This window comes from Leptopilina boulardi, unplaced genomic scaffold (assembly GCF_019393585.1).
Source record: "Leptopilina boulardi isolate dan_hultmark-lab unplaced genomic scaffold, ZJU_Lbou_2.1 LbouV2_392, whole genome shotgun sequence".
Lineage (NCBI taxonomy): Eukaryota > Metazoa > Arthropoda > Insecta > Hymenoptera > Figitidae > Leptopilina > Leptopilina boulardi.
The window spans coordinates 3,939,035-3,958,812 of NW_026137965.1; the positions used below are offsets into that span (position 1 = coordinate 3,939,035).

The window sequence follows — 19,778 nt, forward strand, 5'->3', positions numbered from 1 at the left end:
GTTTTATTTATTTAGAAGAGACTGAAAAATTCGTAAATATCAGGTGTGATTGAATTACCATTGGTTTGTTTGGGTCTGGCAAAAAAAACAAGTGATGAATCTTTGAATGCGGAAGCTGAGACCATTCTTGGTGACGATGCGGATCTTTTGAAATTTCATAAGTAATGCATGTCATAATTACCGACCTCCGTTCAGTCATGCTTTTCGAATTTAACGAGTTTTTTCTCCCTTTCTTTGAGAATAGCTAAGGCAGACACACCTCTGAATAAAACAAGCCTCTTCGAATGCGACGACATTGAAGTGGGGGATCCATATGCTACTTGGAATTGAAAAAAAACGACACTTTTTTTTATAAAGTATTTTATGCGGACAACTGTTGAGTTATTCGTACAACAAAAACTGAAAAATGATTTTGTTTTTGTATATATAACAAATTTTGGTTCTGTATACAAAATCAAATAAATCCATAGATGTTAATGATTCGTTTTGTGATTGTGATTTTTTAGAGTTCTGATTGTGGAGAATAATTCTGATTTTGTAAATGATGTTAATGAACCAGTTTATGTTTATGTTTTTATATATAAGATTATTCTTATTCTGTAGATGATGATATTGATTCAGTTCTACAGGATAATTCTGATTTTGTAAGATAATTCTGCTTTTGTAAAGTAATAATGATTTTGTAGATGATGATTCGGTTTATGCTTCTATAGGATCCCGAGTAGAAATTTTGTCATGGTTCAAACCTGGGCAAAAACGGGAGTTCATAAAATTGTCATGAAACGCCTTACCCGATTTGGGCCACAAGATAAAGCCACATTCTTCCCAGGTCTGGCCCATATTGGGTGAGGCGTTTCAAGCCATTTTTGGGCCAAATATGGCAATGTCTACACGGAATAATTCAAATCCTGTATGACAATTCTGATTAGGGTCCGATTTTGATTGTGTAGAACAATTCTGATTCTGTAAGATGATTCTGCTTTTGTAACATAATTCTGATTAGCGGATGATTTTGATTTTGTATAATAATTCTGATTCTGCAGATGATGATTCAGTTTATGCTTCTATGGAATAATTCTGATTCCGGAAGATAATTCTGCTTTTGTAGCATAATTCTGATTAGCAGATGATTTTGATTTTGTAGAATAATTCTGATTCTGTAAGATGATTCTGCTTTTGCAATATAATTTTGATTAGCGGATCATTTTAATTTTGTAGAATAATTCTGATTCTATAAATGATAATTATAGGTTTATATTTCTATAGGATAATTCTTATTCTGTAGCATAATTCTTGTTTTACAAAACAATTCTGGATCTGCAGAACAATTCTTGGCCTGTACACCAATTCCCATTCTGTAAAACAATCCCTATTTTGCACTCAATAATAATTCTGCATCTGTAGAATAAACCATTAGCATTAATCATCAAAATTTGAACAAATTTATTAATCCCAGCGTTCAATAGGTGTGAGGGCAGTTAAGTGCGGTTAGGTATACACACCTACAGTAGACGGTATAAACGAGGTCGAGAAGTCGATCTAAAGGTTTTTTTCTTTACGCGTTAAGCTGGCATCATAAAATGTTCTTTGCGCACGAGGTAATTTGTGCCGTGCCAAGAGTTACCTTAGGTTAGGCCACTTTTACCTTTTCACGTGACATGTTTATAGGAATGGGGCAACGAAGCTTAGGTTCCCACGGGAGAAGGAGGAGAGAGAGAGAGAGAGAGAGAGACTGCAAAAGAAGCTTCCATACTGGCATCTGCGATAAGTAACTGGCCGACGCTGTATATGTATACACACATATATATATATATATATATAAGCAGCTAATGGAACGCGTAACTCGGGACTCGTCGCCGTGATCTCATGGAAAGTACAATATCGCCAACCAAATGCGTACACACTTTTAGATATCGGGATCCGATAGGAATTACAGGCTTCTATAAACTCCGCGCGATTCTTGATCAGGGCGTTCTTTTTTTTTTTTTTTTGTCAAGCATATCGTCTACGAATCTTCGTTGGAGATATAGGTTTATGTACAATACGGAGAGATGCCATGCGGTAATAAAAATGCAAAATATATGAGAAGCCCCTAACGACGACGCACGCACGCAGGACACGCGCACACCCTCGTAAAATACAGTGTGATACTGTGTGTGTGTTACTAGAGTTTTAGGGAACACCCTCACTGAGGGCATTCGTACATGTTTGTGGTTGTGCTTTAGTATGTATTTCAATGTACGCACATTGCTTTGTATATATATATGTACCTGTGTCGAAAGTGTATAGAGCACGATCGATGCTTCGTGGCAGGCACGAGGGTATTGAACCAACAGCAATTCGTTTTCAGAAGTCAGCTCTTCTGTTTCTTCATTTTCGGTAATCAGAAACCTGTAATCTCAGAGAGAAGAGGAATAAATTGATTGCCGCTGTTTGAAATTCCTCAAACGCTTTTCTAGCACTAGAGCTGATTAACTGGCGAAGTCGAGAATCTGAATCAAGACTCCTTTTTCCAATAAATTAGAGAGAGAAAGAGGTTGTACTCGATAAACTGTTTCAAACTTTCAAGTATAGATATTCAACTATAAATATTTTTTTTTTTTTTTTCTCACGTTGTCTGTTGGCAAAAATATTCTATATATCATACTACAAACACGTTGAACACATTTTGATAATTCGTAAATGAAGCGTGAATTTCGTTAAATCCCGATTTTCACACTCTATTTACGATATGGAGGGAGAATTTAAAGAACGATTCCCCCGTAAAATTGAAGTTTAACACTTGGCTTTAATGGTATTTTTTTCTTCTCTTTTCCCCTCTTATAATGAATCCTTTTGTTAAATTGTTTAATGTTTTCGAATTTATTTTTCACGTTAAAGTTTAAAATGAGTATAAGGTTAGAATGTATATATATATATCGAAAACGTGACGTGGTAAAGCAATTTTGAAACAACGAATTTGTTTTACCAGGCCAAAAAGCCTTAAGCATTGCTATTGAGAACCTTAGAGAGAGAGAGAGAGAGAGAGAGCAAAAGTTAGAGCGTGAGTAAAAATTTATCGGTCTGTTGTAGACGATTTACTGCGTGAGGTTTCTTTTTTATTGCCATATCATTGGTATTTCTGTCACATTCTGCGGAAATTTTTGCAACACTGTTTGCGTTTTATAATTTATGAACATAAATGGCAATAGTAATGAACCAAATAGCATTTTTATGGATGAACACAAAATACCTTAATTATTTATGACCGAAAATGCTTTATCTATAATTATAAATTGAACTGCTTTTGTAAGGTGATTTGTAAAATAATTTTGATGCTGTAGATGATGATAATGATTCGATTCCTATTTATGTTTCTGTAAGATATAATTCTGCATATGTAAGATAATTCTGATTAGGGGACGATTTTCATTGTGTAGAATAATTCTAATTTTGCAGATGATGATTCAGTTTATGCTTCTATGGAATAATTCTGATTCCGTAAGATAATTCTGCTTTTGTAGCATAATTCTGATTAGCAGATGATTTTGATTTTATTGAATAATTCTGATTCTGTAGGTGATGATTCGATTTATGCTCCTATTTGGGATAATTTTGTTTCTGTAAAATAATTCCGTTTATGTAAGATCTAATTAGCAGCTGAATTTGATTGTGTAGAATAATTTTGATTCTGTAAGATAATTCTGCTTTTGTTACATAATTCTGATTAGCGGATGATTTTGATTTCGTAGAATAATTCCAACTCTGTAGATTATGATTCGCTTTATGCTTCTATGGGATAATTGTGATTCTGATGTAGGATAATTCTAAATTGTGCAAGACGATTCTGTTTCTATAGGATAATTTTTGTTCTGTAGAAGAGTATAATCCGTAGAATAATTGTTTTGCAGAATTTTGTTTGCGTTTTATAATTTGCACAAATGGCAATATAAACCAAATAGTATTTTTATGGATGAACGTAAAATATCTTAATAATCATTCATAATAAAAAATACTTATAAATTAATTTTGTAAAAAGATAATCTAAAATGGAAGCCTTGTTTGTTTAGAACAAACTGAGCGAAACGAAAATTTTGAATTATTATCTGTACACAACCTGAGTCTCAATTCTCGCAGCTGTGCAAAATATTACAGTAATACCCATAAATTTTACACACACATGCACAGGAACTTCATACTTTCATGGTAGATATGTTGTTGGAAGGTTGCGTGGAAAGGCACAATTCACATATATAGAGAACAGTGTTTGGTGTGGTTAAGTAAATCACCTCACATAGTCCAGCGAAAGGACAGTTCACACTGATTGTACAAAGGTAGAGTTCACTCAATACCCCCCCCCTCTCTCTCTCTCTCTCTCTCTCTCTCTATCTCTCTATAAACCATATATACCAAACTCTCAAAAGGAAATCCGTCTTTCTTATTTCTTTTCTTCATTGATGCCGACAATCTCTCGATCAATGCCATCAGCAGTGAATTCTAGAAAGAAAAAAGGACCCTCTAATGAGATTAGAAGCCGAGATGTATATATAGGACATGTATTATATGAAAGGAAACATCTGTGTATTTAATGTTCAATCAATCACAAAGATCCTTTGTCTCTTCTTATTGCTCTCGTAACACGTGTCAAATTCATAATAAAGCGGTCGAAGATTGCGCGAATCAAAGAGGTATACACACATACTATGCGCGAATATTAATGGCAATCTGCATGTAACATCGTTGCCACGTGTCTTCTCAATTTGACAGCTTGTGCGTCGAAATGGCGCCAAGAGCTCAGGATCAACCCCATCGTGCGTCCTCTATTGCCAACACGTGTGTGTGACTTCTAAAGAGTAAAGCCGACTTTTTTTTTTTTTTTGATAAAAATTCTTTTGCTAATTAAATCCTAATTGTCAACCTTGTAGAAATAAAGAATTATTTTCAATTTTTTGCACTATAAGAAACAATTTTAATATAAAAATGACTCGTTTTAATACAAAGTAAACGCTCCATCGTTAAATACGGACCCGATATACAAGTAAAGAAGGTTAATGACGTAACGTGTCATTAGGCTTAGCAATTACGAAACTAGGCGGTTTCTCTTCTCTCCAAGGATAATTCCTACTCATTCAGTTTGTCAGAGTGTGACTTGATTGCACGATTATGTACCACTATATCCAACACGATACGCGAACAGATCCAATTTATTTTCAAGGGTGTGAGTAGGTATACTTGTTGACAATTTATATATATATATATATATATATATTGAACGATAATGTGTTGTGGATAACGTAAATATTATGCAATCGAGATCAGTATCTAAAAGCCGGATGAATCCTAATGTGTTAAAATGTCCAACACGTTTATAAATGATGTAATTATTGCATTTTAACTGATAATATGATTGTTTATAGTTATCAGTTTTTATTTTGCTATAATCGAATAATCTTTAATTTAATTTTCCGATGGATTCTAAAGGTGTTATATTTTATAAAAAATGATTTCTAAATGAAAATTTTTGTATAGAGAATATTTGAGAATGACCTCTCCTTACTATGTGTAAACGTCTAGTCAAGGCTAAATTTATTTTCACCGAGCTGGCTAATGAGAAAGTCAATATTAAAATTATAGACTCATCCAAATGGTGTTTTACGAAAATCTTCCTGTCTTGTACATTTACATTAAGATATAGTTGGGCAGTGGTGTGAGGAGAAATTAGCATTTTCGTGTTTGTATCTTGTTTCTGACAGAGCACGCGTGAAACCATAAAGACCAAGTACGATACTTAACCGCTAAAGTCTTTCTTCTCTCGCTCATGGTTTTGCACGAAGGTAAAGCGTAGGTGTAAATTCAGTACACGAGAAACGTTTCTACACGAAAGGCCCTTCCCCACTCAAAATATTCTCAGAACAGAGTGAGAAAGAGAGAAAGAGAGAATAAGACCCGGTGGGAAATAACTAAATCTTTTCAGTCAAATGCTTTTTTATATATATATATATAATAATCGAAATTACTTCTGAAATAGTAAGGTTTATCCGGGTATGGTATTTTTAATTTCCGAAGTGACAGTTTAGGATTTTTAATAATTGAAGGGCAGAATTAGTTTTTAGTATTTGCTAACAAGTTTTTGATAAAACATTTTATTTCGACTATAACGAAAGTGTGAAGCAAAAAAAAAAAATTGCAATAGTTTCTTACAATGTACTTGTAGAATATAAACGTAAATATATACAATGATATTCCCCAACCGCAGTGTGTCGAACATTCTCCTCAAGACATGTAGTACGACAACAGTCGTAAATTCACGATTTACGACCATTCGGTAACGCCGTCTACGCGTCAAAGTTCCATTTAACTTTAGCAAAACCAATAGGGTTTTAGAGTTGTGTTTTGGTTATTATGAGTATTCACCAGTTCAGCGTCGACAGGTTAAAAAAGTACTAATATTTGAAAATCGAAAATTTTCCCTTTTTATATAAACATCTTCGCTCTTATAGGAGTTTGATGAAATGGAATGTGATCTTATATCCAGGGCAAACGATTTCCCATTATGATATCCGTTGTCGTCAAGACCAAGCTCAGGAGCACTTAGGAGCCCGTATCGTTTACTCCCTTTCGAAAAAAAGACGTTGCTTGTCTCGGCTGTTGCCTCCGGATGGCTTGTTTTTATCCTCCCTGTTCTTGGGTATCGGTCTAAAGTAACCGATACCTTTAGACCTGGAGAATGTCCGAGAGACTCACTTCTCATAAAAAAAGCCATAGAAAGTCAAAAGGGAGAGACAAACGCTTAGTGAAAAACTATACCATCGACTTTTTTTGTTTTCTTCTTTTTTTTTATTGTGACTTGGTACATTGCAGCAATTATTTCCGATTCCTGATCGAGATTCTTTTCTAATTTCAAGGTTTTATTGAAAAATGAATTGTACTTACTAAACCTAGAATTATATTTTGTTTGGTTGCTACAACAAATCTGTAGTGCAACAATACAGAATTGTTGTACCAAACTAAAATTCTAGATTACCTATTTATGGTTGTAATTTTAAAGAATTTAGTATAATCGAATCATTCTGGAAAAAAAGTATACCAATAATTAATTCGAAAAGTTTTTGCTAAATGAAAAATGTCTTTTGATGTTTGAGCAACTAATTTCCAATTCGGAATTAATGGTCGCTTTTGGGCGACGCGAAGAAAAGAGACTTTAATTTCGTTAAGGAGTCATTTTCAATCGAGATTTCGACTTCTCTTTGCCTTCGCGCGAGTGAAAGTAAGAACTTAAATGCTACGGGTAAAGAAGGGAGAGAGGGTCCCCCCGATATCGTATAGATGTAGGAACGATTAATCATTACAGCGGATGTAGCACAGCAGCAGCAGGAGCAAGAGTTGCGAGAAGGGATTCAAGTTAATTCCGATAAGACGACAGAGAGTTGGAACCGCGAGGGTTGCTGCGCAGTGAGAGACAAGATGAAATTCTCCCTTTTTCGCTTGAGCAAAATATCTTTCGGTTCCCCCAATTTCTTTGACATCGCCTAAAGCTTCCTTTAACCTTAATGAAGCATCATCATCCCATATTCTTTAGGTAACGTGACTAAAGTACATAAGTGGCACATTAGCTTCCTTCATGTTGATTATTTATTAACGACGAAAATACCTTTTTTTTCGTGAACAAGTTTACAGGGTTTTTATTTTATGTTTTTCACATTTGTTCTTGTTTTTTTTTTTTTTGTAGATTTTGATTCTTGTACGAAACAAAAATATTCCTAAAAGAAAAAATTTTGAGAAATAACATATATTTTTGGTTGTGTTTTATGTTTCTTGTGATTTTGTTTTGATGTTTCTGCTGATATTTTTGTTTTTGTATGTTTTGTGTTCTTGTCTAGGTTTTTGGTTCTAATACTTTTTGTTCCTGTTTTCGGTTATGTTTCTTGTGATTTTGTTTTTCATTATTATGTTTCAGTTTGTGTCTGCCATTTAAGTTTTTGATTATGTTTACATTTCCTTATGCTTATGGTTGTTATGTTTACCTTTATTATAGGTTTTTCATTCCTATGTTTATGTTTCTTGTGTTTTTGTTTATGTTTTTGGTTCTTGTACTTTTGTTTAAGATTTCGTTTATGTTCCTTATGGTTCTGGTTTTCTTTCTTATGTTTTAGTTTATGTCTGCAATTTGTTTCTTTGTTTATGTTTCTTGTGGTTCTGTTTTTGATTATGTTTATGTTTCTTACGTTTTTGTTTCTGTTTTTGGTAGTTATGTTTTTGTTTCCTATGTTTATGTTTTTGTTACTTATGTTTCTGGTCTTTATGTTTTTGATTCCTATGTTTATAATTCTTGGGGTTTTATTTTTTTATTCTTATGTTTTAGTTTATGTCTGCAATTTATGTTTTTGTTTCTTTGTTTATGTTTCTGTTTTTGATTATGTTTATGTTTCTTATGTTTTGGTTTCTGTTTTTGGTAGTTATGTTTTTGTTTCCTATGTTTATGTTTTTCTTACTTATGTTTCTGGTCTTTATGTTTTTGATTCCTATGTTTATTATTCTAAGGGTTTTATTGTTTTATTCTTATGTTTTAGTTTATGACTGCGATTTATGTTTTTGTTTCGTTGTTTATGTTTCTTATAGAATTTTTCTTTATTATGTTTCTGATTATGTTTTAATTTCTTATGTTTATGGTTCTTAGGTTTTTCACTTCTATGTTTATGTTTCTTGTGGTTTTGTTTAGGTTTTTGGTTCTTATATTTTTGTTTTAAGTTTTCGTTTATGTCTCTTGTGATTTTGTTTTTGTTTCTTATGTTTTAGTTTGTTTGCGACTTATGTTTTTGTTTGTTTATGTTTGTCGTCGATTTGTTCTTGATTATGTTTGTGGTTCTTATGTTTATGTTTCTTATGTTTTGGTTTATGTTTTTGCTACTTATGTTTTTGATTCCTATGTTTATGTTTCTTGTGGTTTTGTTTTAGTTTGTAGCTAATTTTTATGTTTTGTTTTCTTTGTTTATGTTTCTAATGATTTTGTTCTTTAATTATATTTCTGGTTCTTATGTTTTCTTATATGTTCTTGTTCAGGTTTTGGGTTCCTATATTTTAAGTTTTCGTTTACGTTTCTTTTACATTCGTTTTTGTTTCTTATGTTTTATCTTATGTCCGAATTTATGTTTTATGTTTTTGAAGAATTTGTTCTTACTGTTTTTTTAATACATTTTTTTCTTGTTTCTGATTATGTTTTCATTTATGTTTATACATTTTATTTGCGTATCTCGTGCTCCTATTTCTGGTTCTCATTATCTTTTTTTTACTCCTATTCTGTTTATGCTCCTTATGTTCTTGTCTCTTATCTCTTATGTTTTGTAAGAGGTAAATTTTATAAAAGATTTTTGTGGATGAAGCTGAGTCACTTACTTCCGTTGTTAAGTTTGACCCTGGCCACTTGGTCTCTCCGAGGTTCGCTTTTTCAAAGAAAATAAGAAGGATGTAGGCTAGTTTAGCATAAACGAGGCAACTTTTCTGTATAGAGGATGCGGGTGAGGGTTCCACTGGGATTTGAACATCACGCTTTATACACACACCTCTTATGTCTGGGTCCTCTTCTAAGATACTCTCTCTTCTTAATATATATATATATATATATATATATACATACTTTTAGCTTCTTTTATACAAACACATTTGCAATACGCGTATGTGTACACCTGCGCGCGTCCATTTCACGGAGCGACGCGCTCGACTGTCTCGCGAAATTATTTCATCCCTCTCTTTTCATCTCGCATCAGGGTATATAGTTCTCGCCTAGGGAACAAACTTTCATGAACATTTGCAATTGCGCGAAGGCCTAAATTCAAAATGAGAGAGCTTCTTGTTGAAAAAAAAAAAATATCTGGAAAAAATTTTTTTCTAGTAAAAAAAAATTAATTTTTTTATTAACTGAAGTAATATGAATAATTCATTGCGGTTCTTAACAGTGACTTATATAAATTCTCGTTTTTAATAGTTTAATAAGATGAACTAATTTTATGTCTGTAAAAAAGGACATATATATATATACTGGCGAAACCTTTAATTTTCATATTCTATATGTTTCCCTGGCGTCTGAGTGGCAATGGACCGGAAAATCTTATAGGTAATGGGTTATTAATACTAGCTTAACCGCCTACTGAATTTGTTACGCTGCACGGTGTATAGCCTTTGAGAAGTGCATTCGTATATAAGATAGGGTCTGGTCTGTAACCTCCATCTTATGCTGATTCGCTATACATATTTCTTGCAGTATATATATATATATGTATATACGTATTCGCAAACGTAGGTTTTAGAAGTACCTCTCTGTTATTTAACCGCCGGCCTGTACTTTCAATCGTGCTTTCCTTTTTATCAACTCACCGTTTCCTGTCGTATAGGCCATTGTTTCCTTTTGCAGGCAAATAATTTACTCTTTTTTTTTCTTCTTTAATATATATATATAAAATCTTATTCTTTTTACATTTTCTTCCAACCATTATTATTATTATTATTATTATTATTATTTATTTACAAATTGTTTTTTTAACTTTAGAAATTTGTTTACTGTAGAAATGAGCTTTTTTTGAAGAAAGTTTTTTTTTTAATCTTAAGATTGTAATTCTAATTTCTATGTAAGTAACATTTACTATTGAATCTTAAAAGATTCGCAACACTAATTAATTAATTAGCGCGTTGGAGGTGCGTCATTTACAAAGCGCTTTGTAAATATTTTCTTTTATCCAGATCAAAATTAATCCGTCAGCTTGATAAAACTGAATTCAAGGGAGTTCTTGTCACACTGGATAATAAATTACTCCCTCTTTTGTTCCCTTTCATCCTGTTTGATAACAAAAAGGACCTCAGCATCAATCGACGTTTTTCTTACTTGAAAAGATCGTGGATAAAAAAGACCCCTTTTAAGCTTTTAATTTTTTTTTTTTTTATATATATTATTATTATTACGACCCTGATTGTAGAAAATTTATTTATTTAGTAATTACTTTTTTATTTTAAAATTCTATTTTATATTTTCAAAATAGTTTTTTTTTTCGTGTAAAAAAAATATTAGCCCTAAAATCTTGAAAGAGGCTGTAATAAGGAAAGAAAATTATACTTTTGGCTACTCTAAAAGAAAACCAAAGTGACAGTCCAATTTTGTAGAATGAGTCTCGAGGCGCTACTTTGCCACTTGGATTTTTTGTCTCAAAGTATCACAATGCATTATTCGCCATTTCCCTTGTGTTCCAAGTTTTTATGAAAATGTATATATATATAAATGAAATTTAAAATTAATTTAATTAATTTTTTTCCTCTCTTTTGTTTCAGGTAAGCTTGTTTTTTTTGGATTTAAAGGAGTTTTTCGGCAAGTAATATTTTTTATTTTATAATATTTATTTAATCTAGTTTGATTCCCTTAAAATTTTTTATATATATAATTTCTGAGTGGTAGATGATTACATGCCATCTGAGTGAGAGAGCTTTAGGCTTTTTATACTCCTCTCTTGCAATATCTCTTACCAACACTACTTGCAACTATATATATATATATATATATATATATATATATATATAACACAAACTTTGCTCGAGGATACTGATTTTCGAGATTCTAATCTCGCTAAAAGAGACACGGTTCGTTTAGGTCCATCTCACGTCCATTTCGTCCGCCGAAGGATAACATTAGGGCAAGCTCACACTCCTCCCTGTTTCTCTATATATAGTGAATTTCTTTTATTTTCTTTAATTCCAATTTTTTTTTCTCCAATTCTTTCTTTATGTATATATGTATTCGTTCAAGCGTGCTCACCAACTTTCTTATTTGCTTTGACCCTGAATTACTGAACCGAAACGACTTGCCTATTTAGGATCGATTGCCTCTCATTTAGATAAATTTTTTATATAAATAAAAATAAATATTTTTCTATTTTTTTTGGAAAATATATTTTCCTTACTGAAATTTTATTGGGACATGAAATTATTTTAGACATTTTATTATATTCGCCCTTTTTCTCTTTTTGTTCTCTGTGACAATTTTTTTTTTTTTCAATTCAGAATTCTTTAGCTCGCACTCTTGTAATTCCCAAAGATCCGGATAACATATGCTGAGCAGAGTTATTCGTTTTTTTTTCCTGACAAGAGTAACCTCTCGAGGCGATATAATCAATCTTCGCATGGTTTTAAAAAAAACCACACTTTTCATCACATATACACACACTTAGACATGAAAGAAGCGAGAAGAAATTCTTTCATTCTACTTGATGCAAGTCGAGCATTATTACATCTGTGGAGAAAGAATATTGCTGTCATAAAATTAGTTTTTTTCTTTCTTTTTCTTTCAATTCTATTAGTTTTTCAGTAGAGAGATGCAAGTGTTATGCTTTTGGTAAATAACATCTGTATTTTTTTTTTATCTTATCAGATAAATGATTTTTCGGTTTGGGAGAAAGAAATTTATGAATGTAATTTTTTTTAGCTAGTTGATTTTGATATTTTCTTTCAATATAGTAAAATATAGTTCAATATATATAGTTGAGGGAAAATGTATTAGAAAATAAAATACAGAAAATAAAAGATGTACAATGGAAAATAGAAAATGGAAAAAATAAAAAATATAATAAATAGAAACTGTTGAAACTGGATAGGTTATTTGGAAGTAAAACACGTATAAGACGAAAGATAAGAAATTGTAACAGATAAATTAAGACTTTATTGAACAATTGTAATGTTAAATTGACAAACGTAGAATTGACTTTAATGTAGATTCTTTATTTATTTCTTTTAGTGAGCCGTACAAACTTTAATGCTATCCGCAGTACTATAATAGCACGACTAACAAAATCCTTCAACCCGGAATTGCACTCAGGTACCTCAAGTACCTGGTTTTCCCTTTCCACCTGAATTTTACTTAAAACCTTAAATATTTATAAATATCGTTGTATCTCCAACAGAAACAAAAGTAGAATAGAAAATAGAATAAAATAGAATATAAAACAAAATCGATTAGAAAATAGAAAAAAATAGAAAGAATAGAAAATAGAAAATACTGTTGTTGTTTTTTGAATTGTTGAAACGATCTTCCATGTTTCCGGAAACTTTTTTCCCTCTCCAAGAGTCAGAGCATTTATCTTTGTGAGTAAATCTGAAATATTGATAAAGAACTCACAATATATATATATATACGTGGTTGCATTTTTTTTTCTCTCTCGCGATTTTTTTTCACCCTCTTAACCTTGACGTTATAATATATACTGGCAGAGCGGTGCGGTCTTATGATCGCTTTGGAATGTCCAGGAACTCGGACAAGAAGGTGTACTTGCATCAATGGCTATATAGAAGGTAAAGAATGAAAGCCACGCGGAACGTGCATGCAAAATGGCAGTACCATGTCGACAGTGAGAAATTTCGATCGACCCGAGAACAAGGTTGGGCTACTCGGTACTTTACCCATAGCTATCTGTCATGGTCTGGAAAGTGCTTTACGAACTAAAACTATGATGGATGCGAAAAACATATCCCATTTCACACTTTTCTTTTTTTTTTTCTAAATTGTATTTTGCAAATTGTCCCAAGCACTCAACGGACTCGAAAAAAGAAAGAAAAACAAAACTTTTGTTTTTTATTCCACTCCTGTTCTTTTTTTTTTACTCAATTCTTTGTTTCGTAAAATGCACTCTCTAAATCTGAATTAGTACAAATGTTTACTAATTTAAATTAGTGACTCACTTTTTGCTTTGGAATTAGTTAAATTTTACTAATTGTTAGCAAAAGTTACTAATAATTAGTAAAATTTTACTAATTCAAAAGCAAAAAGTGAGTCACTAATTTAAAAATTAGTAAACATTTGTACTAATTCAGATTTAGAGAGCATATTGTATTTTAATTTAATTTTTGAGAAATATATCTATATTTTCCTTGAGGGGGGAAATTAATTACAAATATTGGAAATTAATTTACAAATATTTTTTACTATTTCTATATTTTCTTCAAAAAGGGGGAAATTTTTTTGTTTTTGTTTTATAAATTGTCAATTAATTTATAGTTTCAATCGGCATTGAAAAGTTGTGTGGTTTTTTTGTCGTCTATTTTTTGGACGCCATCTCAATTGCACTTTAGGGAATGTATTTATCTGCGGGGACCTTTAGGAATCACCATAAAAAAGAAAACTCAATAGTAGTGGTGGTAGCGATTCGCGCTTAACCGTAATTGCGTTTTTAATGGACGCTCAGCCACTGTCGAATTTACCCGCGGACCAATCCGTTTTTACGATCCGTTTTTTTTTTAGATGACCCCGCAGTCTGACTCCCTCTTTCCATTACTTTTTTTTTTTTTTTTTTTTTTTTTTTTTTTTTTTTTTTTTTTAAGGATCTCGAAATGAGTTCCAGTAGCAAAAATTAACGAAACACATTTAGTGGAAAAAAAACATTTTACTCGAAATATTTTTGTATTGGAAAAAAAATTTTTTTTAATAAAAAAAATGAAAAGTTGGTAAATGTTTTGAACATCTGGCACAGTGGAGTAATTTTAAAGTTTAGTATTTATTTTTTTGGTAAAAACAGGAAAAGTTTTTGGTGGATATACGTCAGGGGAATTTCTTTTTTTTTTTGTGAGGATTTCAAGATCTCAAGTTGAAACAGTGTGTCGTGTGCGACACAGTGGATTTACATGGCACTTATGCATTTTAATTCGTCGACGCTGGCTGGCGGCAGCCTGCAGTAGACGACACGTTTATTGGGCGATAAAACTTCCCTTCGCTGCCTGTTTTCGCGCCCTGGGTACCATTTTACTTCTCTCCCCCCCCCCCCTCTCTCTCTCTTGTGTCTACGTGGAATGCACAAAATTTCACTAATATTACGCAAGGTGCTGCTCTTGGGTGTCGGTTTCGAACCATCTCTTCTCTCGCTGTCTGATTTTCCCTGCTTGCCTCTTTACTCTCCATCATCCCTATTCTCTCTCTCTCTCTCTTCCTTTATATACGTATATATTTATGTATATATATATATATATCCAGTCACTAGAGAGAAAATTTGCACGTATGGATGTAAGTACCTTCCGGAATGGTAGTACCCAAAGCTCTCGTCCTCTCTTTATAGGATTAATGTATAGTTATGGCTTTGAAGCCTTCATATTTCGAAAGATCGAACCCTTTTTGGGTATTAAATTTTTTGAATTTTCAGGTTAGTTGATTAATTATTAAAAAAATATTTTTACTTTTTTATTGTTGGATTTTTAGGGATATTATTTATTTTTACTAATAATTAGTTATTTTTTACTCTCAATTAGTTAATTTCTACTATCAATTAGTTATTTTCTATTACTATTTACTAACCGTTATGCTTAATTTTTAGTCAAAAGTGACTAATTGGTAGAGAATAACTAATTGATAGTGGAAACTAACTAATTGAGATTAAAAAATAACTATTTAATAGTAAAAATTGACTGATTGATAGTAGAAAAAAACTAAAACATTTAGAAAAGCTAATATTTCGATTAGTAAACTTAAATACATGAATTAATAATTTTCTACTATCATTAGTTATTTTCTACTATAAATTACAGTCATTTTCATTACTAATTAGCAATTTTCTACTATCAATTAGTCATTAACGAGTCACTTTTAACTAATAATTAGTCAAAACTTTAAGTAATTGATAGTACAAAAGGGCTAATTAATAGTATAAAATTACTAATCGATAGTAGAAAATTACTAATTTATGTATTCAATTTTACTTATCGAAATATTAGTTTCTCTAAATGTCTTAGTATTTTTCTACTATCAATTAATCAATTTTTACTATTAATTAGTTATTTTTTAATTTCAATTAGTAATTTTCTAACAATTAGTCATTTTTGACTGAAAATTAGACAGAACAGTTAGCAATTGGCAGTAGAAAATGGCTAATTAAAAGTAAAAAATGACTAAATAATACATTAGAAAATAATAATTGATAGTAGAAAATAACTAATCGACAGTAGAAAATTACTAACTCATGTATTCAAGTTTACTAATCGAAATATTAACTTTTCTAAATGTCTTAGTATTTTTCTACTATCAATTAGTTAATTTCTACTATTAAATAGTTATTTTTTAATCTCAATTAGTTAGTTTCCACTATCAATTAGCTATTTTCTACCAATTAGTCACTTTTGACTAAAAATTAGGCATAAACGGTTAGTAAATAGTAATAGAAAATGACTAATTGATAGAAAATTACTAATTGAAATTAAAAAATAACTAATTAATAGTAGAAATTGATTAATTGATAGTAGAAAAATACTGAGACATTTAAAGAAACTAATATTTCGATTGGTAAACTTGTAAACATAAATTAGTAATTTTCTACTATCGATTAGTAATTTTCTACTATGAATTAGCCCTTTTGTACTATAAATTACTAAATGTTTTGACTAATTACTAGTCAAAAGTGACTAATTGACAGTAGAAAATGGCTAATTAGTAATGAAAATGACTGTAATTTATAGTAAAAATTAACTAATTGATGGTAGAAAAATACTAAGACATTTAGAGAAACTATTATTTCGATAAGTAAACTTGAATACATAAATTAGTAATTTTCTACTATCGGTTAATTATTATTTTCTACTATAAATTATTATTTTATATTTTCTAATGTATTATTTAGTTATTTTCTACTATTAATTAGTCAGTTTCTACTATTAATTAGTCATTTTCTACTACTAATTATTAACTGTTTTGCCTAATTTTTAGTCAAAACTGACTAACTGGTAGAAAATAACTAATTGATAGTAGAAACTAACTAATTGAGAGTAAAAAATTACTAATTAATAGTAAAAATTGACTAGTTGATAGTAGAAAATAACTAATTGACAATAGAATATGACTAATTCATTTATTCAAATTTACTAATCAAAATAGTGGCTTTACTAAACGATTTAGTAGTTTTCTATTAACAATTAGTTATTTTCAACTATGATTAGTCGAAACGGTTAGTAATTCATTTAATGAACTAATCAGCGTAGTTGAATTAGTTAAAAGTCACTAATTTAGATTCAGAGAGTTATTTTTTGTAAATTTTGCACCATAATTTTTGTGTTGTTGACGATAAAAATAAAATACTACTAATTTTCGTAATCAGTGCATCAAAATACAATAATTACAGTATAAAAAGAAACCGGTACTAGTTTTTAAAAAAATTTAAAAATTTCTAAAAATCCCTAAAAGATTCGGTTTAAAAAACACATTTTTAGGAGAATATATGTATAACGATAGTTGTAAAATCAAACATGTCTAATGTAGAATTATGTTTCATTATGAGTTAGTGGTGCACTAAACCGCGTGCAGCACTTGGCAAGTAGCATCAGTACAAATTACGAATTCACGAATGACACTGGAAGCGGTAAAGTATATAATAGTCATAAGTCTATCTCACTCACTGGTTGGGATCGTTCAAAGCGCGTAACCGAGGTATAACGAGGTAACGCGAGAGCTACACACACACACACTCACATACATACACATATAAGAGGGCTTTTAATTTATATTATTGCTATGGAGCTCTAGCCAAAAGGACTCGTGTGTTGGGTTTGGACACCACGTACGATCGTTAATACTAATCACAGTTTTACGATGGCTTTTACGCATCGTCTCGCGCCCACGTTCTACCACACAGGGGGGGGGGGCCTTCAATTCACCTTTAACTTCTTGAATATAGTCTCAGTTTAAATATATTCTCAAATAAATATTTATGTTGTTAACTTAAATATACGGTATAGGACACAATTTTACCTGAATTACCAATAATCACTAAATATTCGAGAAGGAAATATATAAATATATGCCTAACGTTTTATAAGAGTTTGTTAAAAAAGGGAATTTTTTTTTTTTTTTTTTTTTTTGTTGGGTCAACGCAAACAGGACCTTCTTTTTGATTATCTTACGAATTAGTGAATATATGAAAATTTTTTCTTGTCGAGTATATATATATATATATTAGCATATTATCTTGGAAACATGTCACGATTTACGTATATATTATTTAAAAAATGTCTGTATATATTTTCTACTGTTTGGAAATATCTGCATTAGAAATCAACTTTCGACGGTGTACATATATATATATATATATACTTAGAGAAAAATTTTGTACCATTTTTTTGTTTTGTATTTAACAGAATTTTTTTTTTGTTATTTTGAACAAAAATTGTTTGATTTTAAACAAAATTTATTTTATTTTAAATATTTATTTTCTGAATGTATATGAGCAAAATAATTTATTATCAAAAAACTCTTACCAATACTGTATACAGTTATATACCAGAAAAAAAGAAACAAAGAAAAAATTTTACATTAACCAAACAAATCTTTATATAACAAAAACTGTTTGTTGGTATGAGAATTTAGTTTGAAAAAGTCATTAAAATGGTCCTTTATGATGCAGTAAATTTTATTGCTCAAGTTAACGTTTAGCAAAAAATGTAGTGCAATAACTACAATCTAAATTGATAAAACAAAATTCTCTGCGAAAAAAAGTTTCTATTATACCTATATATCGATAGATAAGTGCAATTAATAAATTTTTACAATAATTTATAATAATGATCAAGAAATAATAATAATAATAAAAATAAATGTGCTTGAAGTATACTGAACGACAGATTCGTAATCAGCGACTCCGAAAACCTCCGAGTAAAAAATTTCAGGCGAATCTAACAATTTCAAAAATTTGTCCGCCATATTGGATCCGACATTTTGAATTTTTGAAAACTAACACCGGATTCGTAATCAGCGACTCCAAAAACCCCCGAGTAGCCATTTTCAAGCGGATTTAATCACTTTCAAAAAAAAAATTGTCCGCCATGTTGTATCCGCCATTTTGAATTTGAAAAATCTGACCTCAAATTCGTCATCAGCGATCCAAAAAACTGTAAGAACAATTGCACTTTTCTTTTTTGAAATTCTCAGATTAGCTTGGGAATGAAAGGATTAAGCAACCAAATTTTTTTTGTTGAATCAACAAAATTTTTGTTGTCTCAATCAAACTTTAGTTAGGACAACAAAAATCCTTTTTTTTCTAATTTTAGGTTGTGTCAAGCAAATTTTGATTGAAACAATTAAAATTTTGTTGATTTAACAAAAAAAATTTGGTTCCTTAAATATCAACCAAACGTTTGATTGTCAATATCAAACCCTTTTTTCAGTGTATTATATTTGGTTCAAAATAAATAATCATAATTGAGGAGAGAGCGATCTATAACTTTTAATAACTAAAATTTCACTTATATTAAGATTTAGAGAGTATTATATGTATCAGATATATATATATATTTTTGGGAAATAACATCAAAGTTATCCTTTTATCTTAAATCGACATTATACTGACTGCCCCAAAGGCTTTTCATAGCTTTCGCCACGAATCCTAATCGCGTCAATTGGATTCGTATATAGCAAAACTTTGGCGCCACCACAACGAAGAAGAAGAAGAGTAGCGTCTGGAATTCCGATCTCGTAGGCAATATCCAAAGGCGCAAAGAGAGGGTTCCGGGTCAGCTTTTGGGGCATCCTAAGAAACAGTTTCATTACTTTCGATCCCTCGAAGACGCGCGCGATATATATATATATATATATATATATATGTACGAAGGGGGAATATGCGTCAAGTGTATGTGTATGTCTATGTATGTACAAAGTTAGAATTCCTCAACTTGGGGTATATTCTCCTAAGACATAAGAGAACCCCAAGGGTCTGCGTTGGCTGAAAGACTCTTTCTCCCTCTCTTTTCTCTCTCGGCAACCCTCCAAGATCCTAACGTCAGGGCTGTCCAAATTTATA

At 30.9% G+C, this 19,778-nt stretch overlaps 1 protein-coding gene across 1 annotated transcript in view; it reads left to right on the forward strand.

Moving 5' to 3' along the window:
- The window catches only part of LOC127288605 (roundabout homolog 2-like), a 327,158-nt gene that overhangs the window by 30,502 nt on the left and 276,878 nt on the right, over positions 1-19,778 (forward strand). The window lies entirely within an intron of this gene.